This window comes from Carlito syrichta, unplaced genomic scaffold (assembly GCF_000164805.1).
Source record: "Carlito syrichta isolate Samal-C Ts95f unplaced genomic scaffold, Tarsius_syrichta-2.0.1 Scaffold305661, whole genome shotgun sequence".
NCBI classification, from domain to species: Eukaryota; Metazoa; Chordata; class Mammalia; order Primates; family Tarsiidae; genus Carlito; species Carlito syrichta.
The window spans coordinates 625,334-651,636 of NW_007249757.1; positions in this window are offsets into that span (position 1 = coordinate 625,334).

Consider the following 26,303-nt stretch of genomic DNA (forward strand, 5'->3'; position numbering starts at 1 on the left):
TATTTTTCCCTTCCCATGTGTGTATGCCTAAACAACCTATTGTTCACTCTTACTTGTGTTTGAGCTTTATAAAAATATCACTCTTTATAATCTTTTTCACTTGTGTTTGTGAGGCATTCAATTCATTGCTTTACAGTGCAGTGTTGTGTTAATATACCACAAATTTACAATTCTACTAGCCGTTTGGGTTATAGTAACTTTTTGTTACTATAGTGCTATGAACATTCTTTTACATTTTCCTAGTACATGTGTGCAATAATTTAGTATGAGAGGCTTTCAAACTTTATGATTACTACCCATAGTATAAGAAATGCCATTGGTGTCTTCAACTAGTAAATATACTCACCTATATAAAACAAAAGTTTCACAAAATAATAAAACAATATCTCTCCATTGTTTAAAATAAATGCTAATTGTGGCTCCCAGTAAATGAATTACAAACTCACAAATGAGTGGTAACTCAAGGTTTGAAAACCACTGTAGGAATGGACAACCTAGGAGTGGAAGTGCAGGGAACGTGAATATTCACTTCGCAAGGTAATGCCCATTTTTTCCCCAAAGAGCTAGTTAATAATATCCATGCCCACCAGAAGCATGTGGACATTGAATATATATATATCTGTCCTCACAGCCCTTAGTATTAGATTAATTTTTTCAGATCTGGCAAGTGTAAGTGGTATCTCAGAGAAGTCTCAGACTGCATTTTAAAACATAGTAATTATTATCATTAAAGAAATGCAAATCAAAATCATAATGAGCTATCACCTCAAACCCATTAGAGTGGCTACTATCAAAAAAGTATTGGTGAGGATGTGGAGAAATTGGAACCCTTATGTGCTGTTGGCGTATAGAATAGCACAACCGTTATGCAACAATTGGAATTATAAAATGGTGCAGCCAGAAAACAGTATGACAGTTCCTCAAAAATAAAAAATCGTTCTACCATATGATCCACTTTTGGGTATGCATACCCCCCAAAATGGAAAGTAAGGTCTTAAGAGATATTTGCACTCTCATATTTGTAGCATTATTATTACTATTATTATTTGAGTTGGAGTCTCACTCTGTCGCCCAGACTGGAGTATAGTGTCCGCTCCTGGCCACCACAGCCTCCACCTGCTGTGCTCTGGCGATCCTTCCGCCTTAGCCTGCCAAGTAGCTGGAACTACAGGCAAGCGCTACCACACCTGGCTAATTTTTTGATTATGAGATGAGAGCTCGCCAAGTTGCCCAGGTGGGTCTCGAACCCGCGGGCTCAGGCAATCCACTCACCTCAGCCTCTCAAAGGTGCAGGATTACAGGCTGAGCCACCGAGCCCGGCAGAAAGTGGTTTCTTGAAATAAAATCTCAAGAAAAGTGAAGATGCTGTGAATATTGTTGAAATGGCAACAAGAGCTTTAGAATATCCTGTAAACTTAGGTAAAATAGTGGCATGATTTGAGAGGATGGATTCCAATTTCGAAAGAAGTTCTACTGTGGGTAAAATGCATCATTGCATGTTACAGAGAAATCTTTTGTGGAAGAAGAGTCTACTGATTGTGGTAAATGTCATTGTTGCCTTATTTTAAGAAATTGCTATAGCCACCCCAACAGCCTTCAGTAGCTAACTGTCCTGATCAGTCAGCAGGCATCAACATTTTTGAGGAAAGACTTCCTACCAGCAAAAATATGATTCACTAAAGGCTTTGATGATTGTTAGCAATTTTTAAAGCAATAACATTTGAAAATTAAGATATGAACTTTTTTTAGATGTAATGCTAATAGTGTAAACATAACTTTTATATACATTGGGAAACCAAAAAATTTGTGTGACTTCCCTTTATTGTGACATTTGTTTTATTGCTGGATCTGAAATCAAAGCCACAATATCTCCAAAGCATGTATGTACTTAAAAAATGGTGAAGGACTGGGTTTTTAAAATGTACATATACGCCATGGGGAATAAAATGGTGAAAATGGTAAAATCAGAGAGCTAATAAAGTTGAGTATCTCTCAGTCTGTTTGTGCTGCTATAACAAAATAACTAAGACTGAGTAATTTATAGACAATAGAAATGTTTCTCTCACAGTTCTGGGGCTGGAAAGTCTAAGACCACCTTGCTAACAGGATTAGTGTCTGGTGAGTGCTACTCTCTGCTTCCAAGAGGGCAGCTTGGAAAAAGTTGTGTGTTCACTGGCAGAAACTGAATGCAGGAGAGCAGCAGTCTCTTCACCCTGCACTCATAGTGCTAGTGTCATTCATGCTGACAAAGATCTCATGATTTAATCACCTCCTGAAGGCCACACCTTTACTAGGGTTGCAGTGAGGATTAAGTTTCAGCAGGACAAAAACTTCATGACATAATCACTCACTGAAGGCCACACCTCTTAATAGTGTTGCACTGAGGATTAAGTTTGGAGAGAACACAATCATTCAAAACGTTGCAATATCTTTTCATAAGTTCTTGTTCTATTTGTATTTCTTTTCAGTAAAATGTCTGTTTTTCTTCTGCCCATTTTTCTCTTGTGTTGTTTACCTTTTGCTATTGATTTGTAGGCATTCTTTATGTTTTTTGGATACTAATCTTTTGTTAGTTATATATGTTGAAAATATCTTCTCTCAGTTTGTTTTTCCCAATGAAAAATAAAAAAGACTCAAGTTTAATATAAATTTATAAATCTTTTCATATATGCTTTATGTCTCTCTGTGTTTTTATTTAAGAATTTCGTTGTACTCCAAAGTCATAAAGATATTATCTATTTTCTTCTAAAAGTTTACATTTTTGCTTTATTTACTTTTAAGTTTTTAGTGCTTCTGAACTTGATTTTGGGGTATAGTATGAGACTCAATTTCTTTTTTTTTTCTCATAAGTATAATAAATTGTTCTAGCACCGTTTAGTAAATGCTTCCTGCTTTAAGAAGAGAACTTTAGTGCCTCATCAAGCTTCTATATATTCAAAAGTCTGTTTCTGATCCCTATTTCATGCCATTAATTGATCTATAGAGTCTTCTTCCAATACGATACTATCTTAATATTGCTTTACAATACACTTTGATATCTAGTAGGGCAAATCTCCCACTATATTCTTTGCTTTTCTTGAGACTTTGCTTTACCTTATCAATCTTGGAATCAGAGACTCAAGTTCCTTGAAAACTGTATTGGGAATTTTGATGAGATTTGTCTTGAGTTGAATTTATAGTTCACTATTGTTATTTTAAGGATATTCGGTCCTCTTTATCATTAAACGTGGCATATCTCTCCGTTACTTTCTTCTGTAGAGAATTTCAATAAAGTTTTATGGTTTCCTTAATATAGGTCTTGCATATCCTAGTTTTACAACTGTCATAAGTGGTAGTTTTAAATATGTATGGCTTATCAAACCACTGTAAAATATATTTTTGAAGCACCTGGAGACATTTTAATATGAACTGGGTATTTGATGATATTAGGATATCAACGTCAATTTGGTTAGGTTAATATGTTAAAATGGTGTTTATTATGATATAAGTTAAAGACCTTTATTTATTAGAAAGTCATAGTTATTTACTGATACAGTGACATGATGCTTTGTTTAGAATGGTTCATATGATATCAAGTCACTATTTTAGTTTTTTTGTTTTCATTTATGGATTTGTTTATTCACCATATTTAAATTTTTTAAAAAAGATGTGGGGTACAATTCAGGATTAGGTATACAAGTGGCCATTGTACAGGTAAAGTTTGGGCCTTCCTTTGCTCCCCCACTATTTTAGTTTTAAGCAGTTCATTTATTAAGTGGGGGAAGGGGCCCGGCTCAGTGGCTCAGCCTGTAATCCTAGCACTTTGGGAGGCCGAGTGGATTCACTGAGCCTGTGGGTTCACGATCAGCCCAGGTAACTTGGCGAGACCTTGTCTCTACAATAAATAAAAAAATTAGCCAGGTGCAGTAGCATGTACCTGTAGTTGCAGCTACTTGGAATGCTGAGATGGAAGGATCACAGGAGCCCAGCAGGTTGACGCTGGGGTGGCAGTGAGTGTGCCACTGCACTTCAGCCTGGACGATGGAGTGAGACTCCGACTCAAAAAAAGAAACAATAAAAAAAAAAGTAGGGTAAGAGAGAAAAGAAGAATGGCAAAATGTTGATAACTGGTGAAGTTGCGTAGTGGGTATGTGGGAGTTCATTATGTTAATCTCCCAATTGTTGTGTATGTTTGAAAGCCTGCATACTACAGACTTCCATATTCTATTTTGTTTGTTGGAATATAAAAATTCTATACATCTATAACCACTCTACCCAACTTTCTTTTCTTATTTCTAATAATTTTTCTGGGTTGTTTCAATTTTCTAGATAGGCTTGTCATTTGTGAATGCAAATATGTGAAAAAGAATTTTCCTTTTAATCCTAGGTCTTACTAAGTTGGCTAAGACCGCAAATATAATGTAGAATAAATTTATTTTTCAATAGAAACTTACTCAGATCTGAGAATAAAAGTTTTCTTATTGGGCATGCTTATTATTATTATTTTTTCCTTTTTTTTTAAAAACAACCCTAACTTTTTGTAGCTAAGAATGATGTTTTAAAGAATATTATATTTGCCAGGTGCGGTGGCTCAAGTGTGTAATCCCAGCACTTTGGGAGGCCAAGGCGAGAGGATTGCCTGAACTCAGGGGTTCGAGACCAGCCTGGGCAACTTGGTGAGACCTCATCTCTACAATAAATAAAAAAATAAGTCAGGCGTGGTAGCGCACGCCTGTAGTTCCAGTTACTTGAAAGGCTGAGGTGGAAGTGTCACCTGAGCCCAGCAGGTAGAGGCTGCAGTGGCCGTGATCATGCCACTGCACTCCAGCCTGGGCGACAGAGTCAGACTTCAACACACACACACACACACACACACACACAAAATATATATATATATATTCAGTAATGTTTGGATAGTTACATTGTTATAGGTAAAAGAGCTTTCCTCCTATTTGTACTTTGCTGAGAATATGTATTATAAATAGGTGCTGAATTGTATGAAATGTTTTTTTATTTTACGTTGAATTTTATAAATGTTTCCTTATTTGTTAACAGTTTCTATCACAATAAAATGTTAAAGTTTATCAAATGCTTTTTTTCCTATACTTATTTTTTAATTATTTATATTTTTGAGTCAGGGTCTCACTTTGTCACCCAGGCTGGAGTGCAGTGGTGAGATCACAGCTCACTACAGCCTCTACCTCGTGGGCTCAGGTGATCCTGCCACCTCAACCTCCCAAGTAGTTGGGTCTAAGGCACGTGCCACTACACCTGGCTTATTTTTTTGATATTTTTGTAGAGACGTGATCTTGCTATGTTGTCCAGGCTGGTTGCAAACTCCTGTGCTCAAGTGATCCTCCTGCTTCAGCCTCCCAAAGTGCTGGGATTATAGTGTGAGCCACCATGCCCAGCTCTTCCTATACTTATTTAGATGAACTTTTTATTCTTTGTTCTGTTCATGTAATCAATTATGTTTATCAATTTTTTTAATGACAAACCAATAATTTAAAATTTTTTCATAAAGCAAATATTGAGTCCACAGAAATGTTCAGAAAAACTCTACCAAAATTTCCTTGATAAATTTCTAATCTTGTTCAAACTCTTCCAGAGACTGGAAAACACTCCCCAGCTCATAATGTGAAGCTGGTATAACATTGATATCAAAGCAGGCAAGGATAAAAACAAGAAAGAGAACTGATAGGCCAATTTCACTCATGGACATAGATGTAAAACTCCTAAATAAATTATTAGCCACAGAATCCAGAAAAGGTGACGTAAAGTCAGCAGAGGCTTGAAACAAACACTCCACACAAATGAACATGCAACATAGAACTCCAGAGGTTTTTTTATATGTGTAATTAAAGCAACTATGGGACTGAATCTGACAGTTGTTTTCTCAACTTTAAACAGAATACTTTCCCTTGCCAACATTTATTTTTCCCTTCATTAAAAAGGGAGTTGAACAGCTTGGACTTGGAGACAGTGAGTTAAAACAGAAATAAGAAGGTGGCAGAAAAGACTGTACCAGATTGAAAAGCGTTGGATATTCATATCCACCCAGAATGTGGCCACAGGAAGCAGAGATGAAAGTGATGCATCTGCAAGCCATGGAGCACTCAGGATTGCTGGAAATCACAAAATCTGGAAGAGGTGACAAAGAAAGGATCTTCTCCCAGAGCCTTCAGAGAGCATGGCCTTGCCAGCACCTATCCTCTAGAATGGTGACAGAATAAATTTCTATTGTTATAAGCCACACAATTTTTGGCACTTTGTTATGGCAAACCTAGGGAATGAATAAATATTATGGTATTGGCAGCTGGATGCGGTGGCTCACACCTGTAATTCCAGCACTTTGAGAGGTCAAGGCGGGAGAATTACTTGAGCCCAGGAGTTCCAGGCCAGCTTGGGCAACATAGCAAGACTTCCTCTACAAAAAATCAAATAATTAGCCAGGCGTGATGGTGTGTGCCTGTAATCCCAGCTATACTAGAATCTGAGGTGGAAGGATCGCCTGAGCCCAGTGGTTGAGGCTGCAGTGAGCCATGATTGCACTCCAGCCTGGACAACACAGTGAGACCCTGGCTAAAAAAAAAAAAAAAAAAAAAAAAAATCATACTAGGAAGTAGGATGCTGCTGTAACAAATACCTAAGATGTGGAAGTGACTTTGGAACTGAGTAATGGGTAAAAGTTGGGAGAATTTTTAGCGTGCATGCTAGAAAAAGGTCAAGATTGTCCTGAAGAGATTGTTGATAGAAATATAGAAGTTAAATGGAATTCTGGTGAGGGTTCAGAAAGAAGAAAGGAAAGCTGTAGAGAAAGTTTCTATTATCTCTTAGCATACATATATTACCACCAATAGAAAGTAAGGTGAAGTCCCAGATGGAAATGGGGAACACATTCTTGGACACTAGAGAAAAGAAAATCCTTGCTACAAAATGTCAGAAAACGTGACTGAATTATGTTCTACTGTTGGGTGAAAAGTAGTACTTGTTAAGATGCATTTGGATATTTACTTGAGATTTCCAGGTAAAGTGTGAAAGATGCAGCCAAATTTCCCCTTGCTGCTTACAGTAGACTGAGAGAAGAAAGAGAGAAAATGAGAAATGAACTGTTAAGAAAAAAGAAAGCAGATTCTAAGCCCATCCAAATGGCAAGTTCTGGAAACAGGGCCAAGGTATGACCGAACAACTGTTTGCTATAGGGATTAGGTGTATGATTTGCGCATCCAATCAACCACCTCAGTCGCAGTGAGCAATAGAGACAGAGTTATCCAGGAAGACCCCATGGAGAACTCTCTATCTAACGATGTGACTCTCCTTGACGTCCATGAAAGATTTACAAGATTTCTGAGAATTTTATACCAGCAGAAACAAAGCCAGCCTGGCCTGAAAGGGACAGAGACAAGAAAAAAGGAAGGAAAAATGACTTTGAGGGCAGAACCATGAATGCAGTGGCCAGAAAGAAGGCTCTCCCCTCTCAGAGGGCCAAAAGGACAAAGCGTCATGTCCCTACGGATTACTGTCAGGCCTTGAAACCTGATGGCGTTTGCTCTGCTGGGTTGTAAGCTTGTTTTAGACAGGTAAATTTGCTACTTCTTCCAATTTTTTAGTTTAAGAACAGGAATGTCTATCCTATGCCTGTTCCATCATTGTATTTTGGAAGCAGGGACCTTGTTTTCTAGTTTCGCAGGTCTCTGGATGGAAAAAATATATATATATATTTTTGAGTTGTAGTCTCACTCTGTTACCCAGACTGGAGTGCAGTGGCCGCTCCCGGCCACCGCAGCCTCGATCTGCTGGGCTCCGGTGATCCTTCCGCCTCAGCCTTCCAAGTAGCTGGAACTACAGGCACGCGCTACCATGCCTGGCTAATTTTTGATTTATTGTAGAGATGAGGTCTCACCAAGTTGCCCATGCAGGTCTTGAACCTGCAGACTCAGGCAATCCACTCACCTCAGCCTCCCAGAGCGCTGGGATTACTGGCTGAGCCACTGAGCCCGGCTGGAAAATAATTTTTGCCCTAGGATGGACCTTACCCAGTTTCACCACACTTGGTTTAGATGATTCAGATGAGGAAATTTGGAATTTTTTTGAGTTGATGATATTTAGATGAGATTTTGAATTTAGAGTTAATGCTGGAATGGGTTAAGATGGGGATGTAGGGACGGGGTGAGTGCATTTTGTGCATGGATGAATGTGAGTTTTGGGGAATCAGAGGGCAGACTGGGTTAAGTAGTGGGTCCCTTCCAAATTCATAGCCACTGGAATCTCAGAATGTGACCTTATTTGAAAATAGGATGTTTTGCACATGAGGTATGTATTAAGATGAGGTCATGTTGGATTAAAGTGTGCCCTAAATACAATCACTGGCAACCTTACAAGAGAGGAGAGGGGTCACAGGAAAGAAAGTCAAGTGAGCATTGCTGGCAACCACCAGAAGCTAGGATAGGCAAGGAAGAATTCTCCCATGGAACATTTTACAGAGAGCATGGCCCTATTGACACCTTGATTTTAAACTTATGGGCATAAGTTCCATAATTGTGAGAAAATACATTTTTCTGATTATAAACCACTTGGTTTATGGTGTTTTGTTACAGCAGCCTTAGGAAACAGATACATTGACAGTTGTGGGAAACACTTGTCAAACATAGGCACCTGCAGGATTGAAAGCTCATCAAAAGCTCACAAGAGCACAACAGTCTGGGCAAATGGATTAAATGAACAAATGTTAAGGGAATGGAAGAGGTTTACTGAGTGACCTCTACTTACATGTGATGTTGTTGGAAGTTGGAAATGTCACAGTAACTGCAACAGTGATTTAGTGAGAAAGCTTTGGCTTGGTATTTAACCTTGCTACTTAATGGAAACTGATTGCATACCTATTTATTTTTTCATCATTTGTATTCCTTTAAATTTTCTTGATAAATAAAGATGCTATATTTTCAATTTCCTGGGTTCTTTCAGCTGTTCTATGCTCATGGCAGACATTTTGGCATGTTTTATTTCTGCTAAACTGATAGAAGTACATTTTCATATTATTTTGTGAAAAACATTCATATTTTCTTCACAAAATGTTGCTGAAACTTCGAAAGATAGAGGTGAGCAAAAAGGAAAAATATATTAACTAAGGTTAATGCACACAAAGGCACATGTTCACATTTGTGTCACAGATTGGGTTCTTCAGTAAGAAGTGATGGAGACACATTTATCTTTTAGATCAGGGGTTCCCAACACCCCGGCCACCAACTGGTACCAAGTTCATGGCTTATTAGGAACCAGGCTGCATAGCAGCAGTGAGCTTAGTGAAGCTTCATCTGTATTTATAACTGCTCCCCACTGCTCCTGTTACTGCTTGAGCTCCATCTTCTGTCAGATCAGCTGTGGCATTAGATTCTCCTAGGAGCGTGAACCCTATTGTGAACTGCACAAGTGAGGGATATAGGTTGTGCACTCCTTATGAGAATCTAATGCCTGTTGATCTGAGATGGAGCTGAAGCGGTGATGCTAGCACTGGGGAACAATCACAAATACGGAGTAACATTAGCAGTGAGGTTTGACTGCACAGAAACCATAATAAATCAATTGCTTGCAGATTCATAATTTCATAATAATGATTATTTCATTATATATTACAATGTAATAACAGAAATAAAGTGAACAATAATTGTGATGCTCTTGAATCATCCCTAAACCATTCCTTTCACTCCCGTCTGTGGAAACATTGTATTCCACTAAACCAGTTCCTGATGCCAAAAGGTTGGGGTTTTCTGTCTAGATAGAGACAAGTACGCAAGCCATTTATTAGGGGATGTTCTTGGGTTCAACACTTGTGGAAGGGAGCAAGAAACAGCAGAACTGGGTAGAAGAAGAGGTTGAATTGTGATGCAGTCCCAAGTTGAGGCAATGGGGCATGAGCTACCCTTGACAGGAGCTATGGTCTTGGGCCAGTTGTCTTCCGCCACAGCAATCCCCAAAGAGCACTGAGCGCTGAGGGCTGTCTTGTTGAAATACTTCTAGCAGCTGGTGGAAGAAATTCTTCATCTTTGGAGAAGGAATCTGGGTGGCATATTGCGGTATCTACCACATATAGATACAGAAAATTGAATCTTATTGCTCAACTCACAGTGCATTATCACCATCATTTTGTCAACATCACCTTTCTTATTTTTTCCCTTTCAACTGACCCCCAGGTCCATTCTCCTTCCCTAATATGTTTGGCATACTCGTATATCCTTGGATAAATATGCATCTTTGAAAAATATATAATACTAGCTTGAAAGAATAAGTTATAGTGCTTTGTAGTACTGTGGGATGACTATAGTTAATAATATATTATATAGCTTCAAATAACTAGAAGGAGGATATTAAATGTTCCCAGCACAAGGAAATGATAAATGTTTGAAATGGTGGATATGTTAATTACCCTGATCTGACCACTATACATTATATGTATTGAAACATTGCTATGTGGCCCATAAATATATACAATTATTATGTATCAGTTGGGAATACATTAAAGACAAAACTTATGATGGGATGCAGAAATAAAATGGAATTGGGCGCTGGGGTTTTGTAATAAAGGAAAAAGGCAAGAATTATATTAAAGATTTAAAAAGTGAGACTTGACATGGACAGATGATGATTACTTGTAAGGAAATTTATATGATCAACTCAGTTCTGTACACCTGAGATTAAAAAAAAGTCTCTGCTAGTAATTCACTTAGCTATAACACTTTTTGGAAAAAAATCCCATGTTTATTTTGTAAATATTGTAGTTAAGTTGTTTATACCAATATAAAAATTTAACATTTTTGCTTCAATCTTGAATTAAATTTGTCTTTTACTAATTTTATATTTGGTTTTTATTTTGTATATTTATTTTTCTCATTTGTTTCTTGGCAAAATAGTTCAATTTTCTGTATCTATATGTGGTAGATACTGCAATATGCCACCCAGATTCCTTCTCCAAAAATGAAGGAATTCTTCCACCAGCTGCATGTTCTATGTTCTCTTATTAAGGTAAATTTATATTTTCCCACAGGGCACACTAATTACTATGCAGTTGGGATTGAGATATCATAATACACCTGATGAAAAAAATTAGCAACTCTCTTACTTAGTAATCTAACTTCCTGACATAATCAACAACTTCATTAAAGTGGAAGATCTAAACTTTGTTAGGACTTCTGCTTGTAGCATGGCACAATAACTTGTGGCAGAAAAATATACCCTCTAAGAAAAAATAGAAAAGCTGAATTATAAAAAGAAAAGAAAACAAAATCTCCTTATGGCTATTGGGAAGCTGCTAAGGCAACTTAGAACTTGAGAGTTCAAGATTCTGGAGACAGAAGAGCCAAAAATAACGGAATGGACATTCCACAGTCCTCTTTTCCCGTGGGTAATCTCACAATCTGGGTTCAAGGAATTTAGCTAAAAACCCCTGTAAAGGACTTGAGCTAAGGGCTGCTGCTGGAAGGCAGAAAAACCACCAGAGCGTTTGTCAACCTGTGGGTCTAAAGAAATACAAATTGGAGACAAGAAGGACAGAAAACTGAACCTAGCAATTGATCTTTGTTGTTGTTGTTGTTGCTTTGCTTTGTTTTTGTAAAACCGTTTTGCTGAATTCTGAAGCTATGAAGTGCAGTAAACTGAGAAGCAAGACAGAAAATTTGTGAGATGCAGAGTGGAGGTAGACATGGTGGCTCATGCTTGTAATTCCAGCACTGTGAGAGGCAGAGGCAAGAGAATTGCCTGAGCCCACGGGTTCGACACCAGCCTGGGCAACATGGTGAGACCTCGTCTCTACAATCAATCAAAAAATTGGGTGGGCATGGTGGTGCGTGCCTGTAGTTTCAGCTACTGAGAAGGCTGAAGTGGAAGGATCACCTGAGCCTAGCAAGCTGAGGCTGCATTGGCTGTGAACATGCCACTGCACTTCAGCCTGGGTGACAGAGTAAGACTCTGACATAAAAAATAAAAAAAAGAAAAGAAAAGATAAAAAAAAGCAGAGTGGAGTTTCTGGTGTCCAGGATTAGAGTTCAGGGCATGGCATGGGAAGATGGAATCTGGTGAACTGCCAGGTTTTTAGTTGGAATTTTAGACGCTCTGTTCTAGGATTGTAGTGATTAAAAGGTAGAAAGAGACTTAGACAACTGCAACCTAATTTTGAGTTAGCTCAGCCCCTGATTGAATTCAAGTGTCTAGCTGTAACTCTACCTACCTAGCAGAAGAAAAGTGTGAGCCGTGTCTGGAGATTCCCTCATCATACAGAGCTTCTTGTAATTTTTCATCACAATATCTTACTATCAATCAGAAAGTATAAGGCATACCAAGAAACAGATCAAAGAGAGAGTGAGAGCAAAAATGAGCGAGAGAGAGAGAGAGAGAGAGAGAGAGAGAGAGAGAGACAGAGACAGAGACAGAGAGAAGGAAGGAAAAGTAAGACAGATAATCCAGAAATAGAGCTATCAATAAATATTTTAATGTAACTATGATGGATGTATTCAAGAAAATAGAGAAAAATATGGAGGGAATAGATTAAGAAAAAAAGAATTTCACCGGAGACAAGTGAAAATAGTGGATAGGTCTAACATACATGTAATTGGAGTTCCAGTAGACTAGGAGAAAGAGGGAAAGCAAATGCTCCAAGATGGAAAAAGAAAATGCAGAAGAGAATGAAGAGCAATGAAAAAGTTAAATATTTGAATAAATTTGAATGGACTTTGACTGTATAAATCAAGCATAGTAGTGTTCTTTGAATTTAAAATATATAGAATTAAATATACAATAACAATAACACAAAAGCCAAGAAATAGTAAATGGGGTTATAAAGTTTCAGCATCATCAAGGAAGTGGTAAAAATAACAGTTTTAGACTGTGTTATGCATTAAGTTGTGTTCTCTTCAAAAGATATGTTGAAGTCCTAACCCTCAGTACCTTAGAATGTGACCTTATTTGGAAATAGGGTCATTGCAAATGTAGAATAAGGTAAAGTAGAGTGAGGTCATACTAGAGCCCTGAATTCATAATCCAATATGGTATCCCTATAAGAAAAGTGCCATGTTGAGTACCACATGTTCTCACTCATAAGCAGACCTTGAACATTTATCCTAATAATATAAGAAAGGAATTGGCAGAAAGGGAATCTGACAGGGGAGGGAAGGGAGGGGTCGCATAACATAAATAAGGGTTCTTGATCTCAAACCAGGCAAAGTGGGGACCAAAGGGAGGCCCAAACTTTACTTGTATGATGACCACTTATGTAACTAATTCCTGAATTGTACTCCACATCTTTAAAATAATAAATAAATTAAATTTAATTTTAAAAAAGGATGCCATAACTACTAGCTGATTAAATAAGGGGAGAAAATAGGCAAACTCACTACTGGTACTGGAGAGAAGAAATAATGGTGGATTGACTCAGAATTCCATTTTCAATGATTGCGTTGGTAGTGTTTAAGTCATTTCTCAATTAGGTCCATTTGTCTGCTTAAGATATGAAGAACCATAATTTCTTTGCCACAAAGGCACTCTACCAAGTGAGTTTAAGTTTGTAAAATACTCTATAGTATAAGCCAGATCAGCAGTAAAAAGATACCCTATAATACTTCACCAAATAGTTTGTGTTTGTTATTATTATCACTGTGATTATATGTGTGTAAAATAAACTTTCATTAAAATTTTTGACAAAATAAAAAATTAAGTAACACTGAAAAAACAACAAAAAAGAAAACAGCCATGTGAGGACTCAGAGACATAGGGAGAATGTCACTTGAAGATGCAGGCAGAGATTAGATTGAAGTGATGCATCGACAAGCTAAGGAACACCAAGGATTGCTGGCTGTCACCAAAAGCTAGGAGAGAGGCATGGAAGGTTCTCTCTCAGAGCTCTCAGAAGGAACCAATCCTGCTGACACTTTCATTTTGGACTTCTAGTCTCTAGAATTGTAAAAGAATATGTTTCTGTTGTTATAAGTCACTCAGTTTGAGGTACTTTGTTATGACAACCATAGAAAACGAATACAGCGTGTAATATATTGTGATATTTAGGTGAATCACCAAAAGAACAGCTTTAAAAAGTATAAACAGCCAATAGATGGAAAATAGAATAGTACAGCATTATTTAATTAATCCAAAAGAAGGAAAGAAACGGAAGGAAAAAACCCAGGTGGGCGAGGTATGAAGCAAGCAATAAAATGGTACACATATTAGTCATTATACGGTATACTTATTATTATCTTATATTAAATGCAAATCGACTAAATATTTCAATTAAAAGGTTGTCAGATTGGGTAGAAAACAAAATTCTGCTATATGCTGCTTGTAAGAAACATAGCTTGATATTAAAACATAGACAGTTTGAAAATAAATGGATTAAAAAGTATACAATGCAAATGGTAGTCAAAAGAAAATGGATGTATCTATATCAATACAAACAAGAACACCTTAAGGCAAGAAATATTACTAGAGATAGACATTCAATGATTTACATTTAATGATTTTGAAGAGGTATACTGTAGACTGAATGTTTCTGTTACCCCCTAAATTCATCTATCGAAACCCTAATTCCCAATGTGATGGTATATGGCAGTGGGGCCTTTGGGAGGTAATTAGTTCTTGAAGGTGGACGTCTTCATGATGAGCTTAGTGCCCTTATAAGAGAAGGCACAAGAGAGATGATCTCTGTCTCTGCCATGTGAGGATACAGCAAAAAAGCAGTCACCTGCAAACAAGAAAGAAGACTCTCACTAAACACTGAATTTGCTGGCACCTTGATTTTGCATCTCTTAACCTCTTGAACTGTAAGAAATAAATGTTGGTTGTTTAAGCATGGTATTTTGTTATTGGTGTCCAAACTAAGACAGGTGAATCTTTTAGAAAGATACAACAATTTTATACATATGTACACTCAATAAATAGTTTCAAAATATGTGAAACAACAATTTGACCAAACCAGGAGAAATAGGACAATCTACAGTTGTAGTGAGATGCTATCACATAGCTTTCTCAATAGCTGATAGAACAAGTAAACAAAATATTTGCAAGCATATACACGACCTTAACAATGGCAAGTATATAGAAGACCTGAACAAAACCTACCCCAACTCACATATAGAACATTACACTCAACAACAACAGAATATGAATTCACATATTCAAGTGCACATGGAACATTTATCAAAATTGGTCATATGCTGAGTCATAAGACATGCCTCAACAGATTTCCAAGGTTTGAAATAATATAGATTATGTTTTCTAAAACAGTGAAATCCAACTATATATCCAATACCATTAACTAGAAAAAACTCAACTGTTGAAAAATTAAGTAATATAATTCTAAATCCATCATGGCTCAAATACAAAATTGCAATGGGAAGTAGACAATATTTTGAACTAAATAATAATGAGAATATAACATTGAGACCTGTGGCTGTTACTAAGGCTGTGTTTATACAAATTTTTAGAGCTTTAAATGAAAATTTTTAGGAAAAAGGAAAGTTGAAATGAACACTATCCGAGAAACTGGAAAAAAAATCAGCAAAATAAATCTAGAAAAGTATAAGAAAGTAAAAAATAAAAACAAGATAATAAATTAAATAAATAGAGAGCAAATGTACAATAGAGAGAACCAACAGAGTCAAAGTTGGATCTTGGAAAAGAATAGAAAATTTGACAGACCTCTAGCAAGACAAATCAAGGGGAAAGAAAGGGAAAGAGGGAGAGACAGAGAAAGAACATAATTTCAATATCAGGCATGTTGTATAGATTCATATCTACTAGATAAGTTGGTTCTGTAATTAAAAACCTTTCCATAAAGACATATACAGGCCCAAGCCCAGGCACGGTGGATCATGTCTGTAATTTCAGGATTTGGCAGGCTGAAGTAGGAGAATTGCTTGAGCCCAGGAGTTTAAGACCAACCTTGGCAACATAGTGAGACCTCATCACTACAAACAATTTTTTAAAAAATTAGCTGGATGTGGCAGTGTCTATTGTACTCCCAGCTACAAGTACTACAAGGCTACAACAAGCATTTATGATTTAAACTCAGCAAACTAAGATATTCCCTGATAAGGAGTAACTACAAAAACCCTACAGAAAACATTATATTTAAGCGTGAACTATTTACAGACACACATTTGAGATGGGCAATGAGACAAGGTTATTTTCTAGGACCACTTCTACGTAGCATTGTACTAGAGAGCCCAGCCAGTTCTAAAAGACAAGAAAAGAAAGAGGGAAATTCACATAACCATACACATGGTTGTATATGTAGAAAATCAAAAGAGTTCATCAACTATTGAAATTAACATCTGACTTTAAGCAAGGTTGCAGAATACATGATCAAAATTTTAAAAAATTAATGTGTATTATATATACTGGCAACAAACATTTGCAAATGAAAATTAAAAAGATAAACTATAACTGCATCAAAACCATCAAATACTGGTAATAAATATAAACATGGACAAGACTATCACATCAGAGAACTACAAAATCATTACTGAGAGAAATTAAAGGTGACCAAATTATGGCCAAGTGGGGTGGCTTATGTCTGTAATTTTAGCATTTTGGGAGACTGGGGAGAGAGGATTACTTGAACCCAGGAGTTCGAGATCAGCCTGGAAAACAGGCTTGTTTCTACAAAATAAAAACATCAGTCAGGTATGGTGGTGTATGCCTGAAGTCCCAGTTAGTAGGGAGGCTGAGGAAGAAGGATCACCTGAGCCAGAAGGTTGAGGTTGTAGTGAGCCGTAGTGGTGCCCCTGCTCTCCAGCCTGGGTGACAGAGTGAGACTTTGACTCAAAAATAAATAAATAAAATACAATATGACCAAATTAGTAGAGGGATATATCATGTTCATGAATTAATTGGAAGACCTAATATTGTAAAGATGTTGTATCAGTCAGGGTTTGGTCAGAAAAGCAAAACCAAAAATAAATAAATAAAGACACTCATGCATCACATAACAAGGTTTCAGTCAGCAGTGGACCATATATATGATGGTGTTCCTATAAGATTATAACAGAGCTGAAAATTTTCTCTCACCTCGTGGCATTGTAGCAGTTGTAATATCATAGAGCAAGGCATTATCTTTTTATGTTTAGATATGTTGATATACATAAAAACCATTGTGTTATAATTGCCTGAAGTATTCAATACAGTAACATGCTATACAGCCTGGGAACAATACACTATAACAGATCTGATAATATAAACAATTACACATAGATGATTTTTGTATATGTTTTTCAGTCTCCTGGGTAAAATTCCTTATTTCCTTAAGAAAAATTTCAACCTGAAAGAACAAAATTTTTCTTTTATTGTTTTTTTAAAAGCCCATTGCATTTTTAACATATTGGCTTTTTGCAATGTGGGAGCAAAAAAAAAAAAAAGTCATAGACAGAGGTGTGTAGGAATAAACCTATTAAATGACTGCATATATGCTTACTTCTATAAAATGTAAGCTTTAATTTTGTCACAAGCTGGCATAGCTCTTGCAGTTCTTGGTAAAGACAGCCATCTAGTGGAAATAGTTCTACTACCTTTTAAAGGCTAGCAAATAGAATGGCTATGAAACCTCAGCCCAACTGCAAACTGTAACGTTCGTTTAAGACTTAAAAAGAATTATGGAAAAAAAAAAATCTAGAATACAGATGTTCCTTATCTTATGTCCAGTTCTAGAAGTGGTGAGGAGCATAGGTTGTAGGGTAGAGAGAGAAACTGGTACTTTGTACATTGGTCCCGGGAAGAGAGTGTCATTAGAATAGAGAGAGCACTAATATGCATTACTTTGGGTTGTGCTGAATGCTCTCCCGAGACGGCAGAAAGAATACAAAAAAAAAAAAAAAAAAAAAAAAAAGAAGAAGTTTTTCAACGTAAACCGAACAACCAGCGCCTAGTTGTGGTGCAGGAAGTTCAGTTAGTTGGTAGTTCTCAGCCCAGTCAAAATTCTAGGATAAGTATTCCATTAAGTTGATGGTTCTAATTATTAAAACCTTGCAATATTCCAAAAGCACTCTGAAGGCTCTGATTCTGAGAGGGAATGGTATAAAGCAGGGTCTGAATTAGGTGTGAAGATCTGAGTGAAGTCTGCTTTTGGTGTGTATAATCTGTACGACTTTACTTATTTTACTTATCCAAATTACAGTTTTCTTGTTTGTAATAATAATATAGTAACAATATCCACCCCCATGACTCATGCCTAGGAAGAGAGCAACGCTCTCCTTTTGGTTTCTTGGATGTTAGTTGTGAAGCAGTGGTACCCAGAGGTACATAATAATAACTCTCTCATCATGGCTTACCATCCATCAGTGTTTCTCTTTTAACGGGTTTGATGATGGATGCCCTGAGCCATAGGTCATGTTTTAAATGCAGATTTATTTTCTTTCACGTTATTGTCTTCCAAATTAGAAAGTACTAATTCACAATTGTAAGTCATCATGGGAACAACTGTTGCAAACTTTGTCAGATGGTTTTAGACCTTTAGGTTGAATATGATTCCAGAAACTTTGGAGAGATTTTTCTCCTAACAGCACATTTGGTTCTCTTCTTGTTCAGATGCTGATATTTCAAATATTTGAATGTCTGATAACACTTTTTTGTTGTATGTGGATCTAAGAAGTATTTCTTGGTATTGTTTTAAAACATGCCCTTGCTCTATCCATAGCTGATATTCCATCACTACCAAATCCTTTATTCATTTCACAACACAGACTCACACAAAATAAATGTTAACCTTAGTCTCTTCCTCTGTAGCATGCATCTGCAGTGATAAACACACAAAGTCATCAAGTACATTCTTTCATGCATACAATGAATGCAATATGAAGAGGTTGTCATGGTTTGAATATTCATCCCTTCTAAAACTCACATTGAAATTTCATCCCCAATGTGGCAGTATTAAGAGGTGATTGGATCTCGAGGGCTGTGTCCTCAGAAATGGATTAATCCATTCATGGGTTAATGGATTAAAGAGTTAATGGATTCATGACTCTTCCTGGGAGTCGAAGTGGTGGCTTTATAAAAAGAGAGAGAGACGAGTGTAGCACATTAACATACTCAGCTCCTTTGCCATGTGATGTCCTGCACTGCTTCTGAACACTGTAGAGGGTTGCTACTAACACGAAGCCTCCCATCAGATAAGGCTCCTTGACCTTGAACTTCTCAACCTCCAGAAATTAAGAAATACGTTTCCTTTGTAAATTACCCAGTCTCAGGTACTCTGTGATAAACACAGAAAACAGAAGTGAATCATTTCGGTGGTTTTGAGTAACTATAGAGTATCTTCTAGCATGGGTGTGTGACAGTAATTGCCTTCCACAGCCATGTTTCAGGTGTTTAAGAGTGTTATCTGATACATTTTGGTAACAGCTCATTAAAATTTCTAAGAGAAAAATGGTGGTTTTAGTTTTGGCTATTATTACAAACTTCTTGCCAATATTATAACTTACACATGTTTTTCAAGGCAAGGATGTCCACTTTCAACACTCTTATTCAGTATATTACTGGAAGTCCTAGCCAGAGAAATCAGGCAAGAGAAAGAAACAAAGGGTATTCAAATTGGAAAAGAAGAAATTAAACTACCTCTGTATGTCAATGATATGCTCTTATGCCTAAAGAATCCTAAAGACTACTCCAAAAGATCCCTTGATTTGACAAATAAATTCAGTAAAATCTCAGGATACAAAATCAACACACACAAATCAGTAGCATTGCTATACACCAATAGTGACCAAGCTGAGAATCAAATCAAGAACTCAATTCCATTACAATAACTGTCAAAAAAACCTAAAATATCTAGGGATATATTTAACCAAGGAGATGAAAGATCTCTACAAGCACTGATAAAAGAAACTATAGAGGACACAAACAAATGGAAAAACATCCCATACTTATGGATTGAAAGAATCATCCATGTTAAAATGACTATGTTACCCAAAGTAACAAACAGATTCAATGCAATCCCTACCAAACTACTAATGCCATTTTCCCCAGCACTGTGTGTCTTTATAGGTGAGGTGAGTTTCTTGAAGACAGTATATAGTTGGGTCTTGTATCTGTATATATTCAGCTACTCTGTACCTTTTAGTTGGGAAACTGTGTTATTGATAAGAACTTACTATTGCCATTTTGTTGCTTGGTTTCTGGTTGATTTTTAACTCCTCTATTCCTTTTTTTTTCCTTACTGTCTTCCTTTGTGGAAAAGTAATTTTTCTCTGGTAGTATGTTTTAATTTGTTGGTGTTTTTGTTTGTTTGTCTTAGTAAGTCTATTACAGGTTTTTGTATTGTAGTTACCATGAGCCTTACAAAAAATGTAGATATAACAATTTCTTTCAAATAGATGACAACTTGTCTTAGATCATAAAGAAAAGAATAGAAACAAAAATAAAATGAAAAATATTCTACCCTTTAACTTTGTCATCCCCCAGATTTTGACTTTTAGTTGTTTCGATTTACAGATTTTTACATTACCTATTGCTTAATAAGTTGCTGTAGTTACTATTTTTTAAAAATATATTTGTCTTTTGTGCTTCATATTGGAATTATGGATCGATTGTACAACACAATTATAGTATTAGAATATTCTGGATTTGTCCATGTAGTTAATTTTAACAGTGAGTTTTATACCTTTAACAGTTATATTTTTGCATATTAGCATTTTTAAATTTTTCAGATTGAATAATTCCCTTTAGCACTTCTTGTAAGACTGACCTGGGAGTGGCAAATTCACTCAGCTTTTGTTTGCCTGGGAAAGACTTTATCTCTCCTTCATATTTGAATAATAACTTTGTTGGTTATTCAAGAATAACAGTATTCTTAAATGGCAATTAAAAAAAATTTCAACACTTTGAAAATGTCATTATGCTTTCTCCTGGTCTGTATAGTTTTTGTTGAGAAGTCTGTTGGCCATTTAATTGGAGCTTCCGTATAAGTTATTTGCTTCGTTACTGTTTTAAAGATCCTTTTTTAACTCCTTGCATCTTGAGAGTTTGGTTATTATATGCCTTGGGGTAAACCTATTTGGGTTGAATCTCTTTGGTGTTCTCTCGTCCTCCTGTACCTGGATATTTATATCTTTCTCAAGCTTTGGAAATTTTTCTGTTATTATTTCTTTGAATAAACTTTCTATCTATTACTCCCTCTTGAACATTGATTCTTAGATTTGGTCTTTTGAGGTAATTTTCTCTCTATATAGGTGGTCTTCATTCTTTTTTCTCATCTGATTGTGTATTTTCAAATATCTTGTTTTTGAGCTCACAGAGTCTTTTCTCTATTTGATCCATTCTGTTGTTGAGTAATACATTTTTCTGTTCAACAAATGATTTTCTCAATTCCAAATTTCTTCAATTTCTCTATGATTTTTAAAATTATTTCAATCTTTTTGTTAATTTCTATGATAAATTTCTGAATCGATTTTCTGTGTTATATTGCTGTTTCACCAAGGTCAGTCGCTGGCTCCTTACTTTGTCCATTTGGGGAGGTCATGGTTCCCTGTTTCCTGTGGATGTGCATCCATATCTTTGCATTGAAGGATTTTTTAAATTTATCTCCATCGTCTCTGTCTGGCTTGTCTTGTTTTTTTATTGGATATATTTGCTTAGAGATTTTTTACCAGTAGGTCACTGCCTGCTTTTCAGCTCTGAGTGGTGCCATTAGCCAAGGTTCATTTTAGCTCTAGTAAATGATCAGAGCACTGCCTGTCCCAAATAGGGAAGGTTCCAAAGAGGATCTCAGCAGTATAATAAATGCTGGCTAGGGGTTTGTGCCCAGGGGACCTGAGAGATGGACCTCATACAGTGTGGTGCAGCTGAACTGCCACTCTGATTTGGCTTAGTTACAGAGTAGAGTTTTTAGGGCTGAGGGTGTAGTACTGCCCCCTCCTTTGTCTCTGCCTGTCCTGTCCTCAGGGATATTTCTTCCTCAGACGGCTTGCAATACTTCCTGCAGTCAAGGAACCCAAGTTGATGGGGAAAGCTGATTGTTCACCTTGATCTCACTTTTTCCAATGCAGTATCCCTAAATTTGGGGAAAATTTTCTGCACACTTGGTATGGGGCAAAATAGGGGGGAGAGGCCCTGTGGATGTGAACATCTGATTCTCTTACCATCTGCTCAGAGTTTTCTCACTTCTCTGTGGCCTTGGGAACTGTCTCATTCTCATATATGAGAGATAATTTTAGCACTGTGTATTTTTTTGTGTGTGTGTGTGTAAAGTGGGGGAAGAGTGAAGCCAGATTGCTTCTACACTAATGTTTTTGAACCCAAAGTCTCTTTGTTCTCTGGGATACTTATTTTTAATAGCACATAATATTTATCTTATTTTTAGTTACTTTTAAAAGATCATGAATTTTGACGGCACCTTCTTTATTTATGTGGGAGTGAGTTTAAAAAGTTTACTCCATCTTTATCTAAAAAGTTTATTTCCTGGCTAGTCTGAAGGTAGTGAGTTATCTCAACTGACTGATTATGCATAGCCAGTTATAGATCAAACTTCTTGTTCTACTCTTTCTCACCTTCTCACTACTACATTTGACTAGTCTTAAAAAAAAAACCACAATAATTTCAAAAGAAATGAAGAAAATGGATTTTCTTTTCACTATTGACAAACTGTACACAGCAAAATTAGAAAGTAATGTTAGTATTTTTTAGAGGTTAACTTTACTTTCAAAAAATTCACTTAACTCTTACAATTTTTATTCTAAACTACAAAATTACGATTTGTTAATTTTGCATTAGAGATGGTTTTTGACATAGTAGTTTTTTTCTTAAAACAAAACAAGACAGGGCCAGATGTAGTGGCTCATGCCTGTAATCCTAGCACTTTGGAAGGTGGAGGTAAGAGGGTTGCCTGAGCCCAGGGGCTCGAGAGCAGGGCATGGTGGCACATGCCTGTAGTTCCAGCTACTTGGAAGGCTGAAGCAGAAGGATTGTCTGAACCCAGCAGGTTGAGGCAGTGGTGGCTGTGAGCTCTGGCCTGGGTGATAGAGTGAGACAATGACTAAAAAACAAACAAACAAACAAACAAAAAACAAGACAAAACAAAAACCATAGCTTTATTAAAACAGGTAAGTGGAACACTTTCTAAATACCATATGATTATGACACAGCCAATTTTTGAAAAAGTAACATTTTAAATCTGTACATTTCTGTTCTTAAAACAAAACAAAAATGAAGATAGTGATCTCTAAGCTTATTTCTCTCTGATTTCATATCTAGAACCTCTGCTCATGGCTGAGTCACCAATCTTATAACAAGGTCCTGTGTATATACACCTTTCCTTATAGTTTTGGCTGTCCATGTGGAAGCTCACATAAAATATCCATTTCATTGTTATTTACAGGGGCAAGTAGTTGGATGCTCTCTTGAGTGCTCGTAATTTGGAGAGTGGCTAGGTAAAGTGTGGAGATTGCATACCATGGGGACAAGGCAAGAATTAGAATCACTAGGTAGATTTACATATGGCAGTATAGGTGAGCTTAACAACATAGTGCAGAGGGGAGAAAAGGAGAAATAGAGATATATAGCACAATACTATTTATGTAAATTAAAAGTATCTTTACTTTTACATAAAAATATATATTTTGCAAGGACACCTACAATCAAAAAGATGTTCATTCTACTCATTTGCATGGCTACCTGTGGTGGGGGGGGATGAAAGAGAAGGGAATGAGGAATGGGAATTAAAGAGAGACTGAATGGATAATATAAGGATGAGGCCTTGTGCAGATCGACGATAATAATGGGCCTTAAAATGAAGGATATGTTTAGCTCAGTCCTGTGCACCTGGGCCACCCACTCCCCTCCCCTACTAAAATACTTAAGATTAACAACTCCTGCATTCTTTCATCACATATTTGCTCTGCATATATCTATCTATCTATCTATCTATCTATCTATCTATCTATCTATCTATCTATCTATCTAATCTCTTCTGATAAAGTTCCAAGCAAGTTTGGGTATATTGGACTTGTAAGATCTCACTTTTGAATTTACTTTTGAAAAGGAACTGTGGGGGACTAATTTATAGCTAATTTATTTGTAGCAGATTTTATATTTTTCCCAAATCACAATGAGAAACAAAGAACTCCACCAAGCTCACCCTCAAAAAAAGAAGTAGATACAATAGGCAATACTATTTATATCAATTTAAATTACATGCACACAAAGCAATATCTAAGGGGGACCAAAAAACAAAACAAAACAAAACCGGAATTATTTTTTGGAGGTTGGGCCCCTTGTAGTACAGGTTCCCCCACTAGGTAAGTGTTCTAGGAACACATCAGCATCAGTGTACCAGCTAGTGTTGTTGTGAGAGACTGCATTAGTTTCAGTGCATTTTTTTTGGTAGATTCTTTCAACACATTTGTCCATTTCATGGTGGGTGACTTACACATGCACCTACCCACACCTCACTGAGTGTTCAGCAGTTTTTGACCAAAAAAACGGCATGACCCAAATGCCCCACCCTCCCTAATCACCGGATCTCTCACCGAGAGACTTTTTTTTGTTTCCCTGAATGAAAAAAATCCACAAAAGGAAACGATTTGCCGATGTGGAAGACAGGAAATCAATAATGACAGAAATACTAAAAGACATAAAAATTGACGAGTTCAAAACTGTTCTGAGTGGTGAAAAAAGTGTCTTGATAGGTGCATTGCATCAAACGGAAAGTACTTTGAAGTTAGCTGAAGTTTTAAACATGTAAGAATAGATATACAATTTTTTAGTACATAAATTTCAGTTTTTTTGGGTTCCCTCATCATATTCTGCAAGGATATCTATCAACAGACAGAAACTATTCAACTTGCTTAAGGAATAGAAGAAATACTCACCTACATCCCTATTGGCCCATGATAGTAAGCATGGAAGTTTTGAGATACGAATGTGGGAAGGAGATGTCAAGGAAATTCACTAGATTCTAGGCACTGAATCAAATATTTCATATATACTTGTTAATCTAATCTTCACAACACCCCAGTGATGTGGACTATCAACTATATTTTACAAATAAGAAAACTGAAACCCAGGAAAATTAATCACATTCCTTATCTCACATAGCTCTTGAATGGCAGAATTGGGACTATCACCTTGATGAATTCTTAGGGAAATGGTTAAAAAAAAATCTTGGGTACACTTGAATCTGTTTGACCTAGTCTTCACACTAGTCACACAAGGCTTGGATAATACAGATGTTGGTGGAAGTTATCCATTATTTTTGTAGCTTGATGTTTAGTCTTGTATACTCTTGAGATCTTGAGGAAAAATTCAGGCCCCAGATATATAAACATAATTGTAATCAGAAGCATTTTTTTCCAGTTCTCTCAGCTATGTGGTACTTTTTCATGACCTTTTAAAACATGTGTGTTACTCTTTAACTGGGTGAAAAATAGGAAAACAAGTTGTCTGGTTTGCACCTGTCATGCCGCAATCAAATTGAGATCTTACTCTTTAGTTAGTTTCTCATTCAGTAATCTGATTTTGGAGCTGATTGACATTGAGACCAGAGCCCTGGGTTGCCTGCTAAACTCATGCCATTGATTCCAATAAAAAAGAGTTTATAGTAGCTTATTTTATTATAATGTGATGTTGGCACAATGAGACATGCCAACTCCCAAAAAGAGAGTTTACTAAGAACAATGTTTACATTTTTTTCTTAAAAGCACTTTATCTTTTCCAATACCTTACCTTTATAATGAAAATTAAGCATATAAATTGTTGGTTGAGTCAAATCCTATCCATATTGCCTTTTCCAAAAATTTTAAAAAATTATTTTCAACAGAGATGAAACCTTGCTATGTTGCCTAGGCTAGCCTCAAGTAATCCTCCTGCCTTGGCTTGGCAAAGTGCTGGGATTTCAGGTGTGAGTCACCATGCCTGGCCCCATATTCAGTTTCTATATACTGAACTTAAACTCTTAATTATGAATTATTCACAATTCTGTCTATTTTGCTTTATTTTTTAAATTCTGCTGTTCAGGTAGAGGGCAGAAAAAGTTAGACTGGGATAAAGAATAGGAAAAATGAGAAATGCAGGGGTTACTGGTGATAATTTGTTTGTTTTAATTAAGCAGAAGGAAAAGAATAGACAAAAAAGAAAAGTAAAAATCTGGATGACTTGTCATTGGGAAGAGAGCAGAAGGGAATATAAATCTGGCAGCTCCTGTTTTGTTTAAAAAAATATTTTAAATGAGGTGTCTTGGTGAATGTGTGGGTGCAAATTGAGAAACAATCAGAAGTTTGGCTTTTTGTTTTGGATGATATATTTCCAAGGCTACAAGCCCATCCTGGAAAAGCTTACTCAACATGTTCTCTGCCAGAGAC